This window comes from Phoca vitulina, unplaced genomic scaffold, assembly GCF_004348235.1.
Source record: "Phoca vitulina isolate PV1807 unplaced genomic scaffold, GSC_HSeal_1.0 scaffold5, whole genome shotgun sequence".
Classification (NCBI taxonomy): Eukaryota; Metazoa; Chordata; class Mammalia; order Carnivora; family Phocidae; genus Phoca; species Phoca vitulina.
This window is the reverse complement of record NW_022589708.1, coordinates 70259851-70261197: the sequence shown is the minus strand read 5'-3', so window position 1 is coordinate 70261197 and position 1347 is coordinate 70259851. Positions and strand designations below refer to the sequence as shown.

General features: G+C 51.0%; 1 non-coding gene across 1 annotated transcript; it reads right to left on the bottom strand.

The window, feature by feature from the left end:
* Positions 1-244: 244 nt before the first annotated feature.
* LOC116631841 lies at positions 245-348 on the bottom strand. Its single transcript, XR_004299290.1, has one exon. It is a non-coding gene; the product is annotated as a small nucleolar RNA U13 (small nucleolar RNA).
* Positions 349-1347: the final 999 nt, after the last annotated feature.

Genomic DNA, 1347 nt, shown 5'->3' with positions numbered 1-1347 from the left:
AGCTCTCAGGACCAGTGGCTCCAATAATGGTGATGGGGAAGACGATGCTGGAAGGAACAGCTGGATCTATACTATCCCAAATGGTGGAGAATTAATTATCAGCCGTACTCCCTCCCCAGAGCTGTGTGAGGAAGCAGCTTATTATCAAGGGCAAGTCTGGATCTGCAGTCCTGTGCGGACCAGAATAAATGTTCTGCCCTGACTTCTCTGTTAAGCCATCTTTTTTTTTTTTCCTCCAAGTTCATGTCAGACGGGTAACATGCCGAGGTCGTAACAAGGTTGGAGGGGGGCACATAGCGCACAACGGCGTGAGCACCCAATCATCACGCTCATGAGCTATGAAAGGATCCGTTAAGCCATCTCTCTCCCCTTCACTCTGCGAGGGACTAAACATTATTACTGAGACCACATGCACCTCGTAAACTGTTGAGCCGCTACCTGGGGGACCACTGAGAGGTGACAGTGACCCACAGGCATTTAAAATGTAAGCTCCTGGGGCGCCTGGGTGGCTCAGTCAGTTACGCGTCTGCCTTCCGCCCAGGGTCCTGGGATCGAGCCCTGCATCGGGCTCCCTGCTCGGCGGGAAGCCTGCTTCTCCCTCTCCCACTCCCCCTGCTTGTGTTCCCTCTCCTGCTGTGTCTCTCTCTGTCAAATAAATAAATAAAACCTTAAAATATTAAAAAATAAAATAAAATAAAATGTAAGCTCCTTCAGGTAGAAATGTCCTTGAGAACAGCATCTTACCAGGGCTGTCTCTTACTGAAGTGGTCCTGGCAGCAGGTGGAGGGGGCTTCGGCATGCTTGGCATTTCTCTATGCATGATTTAGGTCACTAAAAAAATATAGTAAATTCCTAAGTAGGGCCCCCTGAATTCGGTCCCATAGAATGTGGGCTTGTGTTTTAATGAGGTAGGTGGAATGACCCGGGGGCAGGGAGCAATCACCCTCCCTGTATATTCATCTGATCTTACGTTATTGTGAGTGCATTATCATGGGGCTTCATTATGTATCAGATAGAAATATCATTTCCACCAAGTGCAAAGGGAGCACAATTTACGTGCATTTCCAGATGTAGTTGAGAAATTTGCAGGCAGATGGGGCACGGTTCGAGCTGGGGAGGAGGTCCGGGAATAGCTCTGTCCAGATGCTCCGACCCTAGCACCACAACCCCTTCCTGTCACCCAAGCAGAGAGCCCATGGGTGGGATGGGGTTGACTCTGGCGCACACCTATAGAGCCCCTGAGCTGGGCAGGGAGCCCTTCAGAACAGCGCCTGGGTGCCGCCTCCCCTGAGGACCTGCTAGTGAGCACGGTAAGGCTTCTGGATCTCATTAGGCCACAGCTGTCCC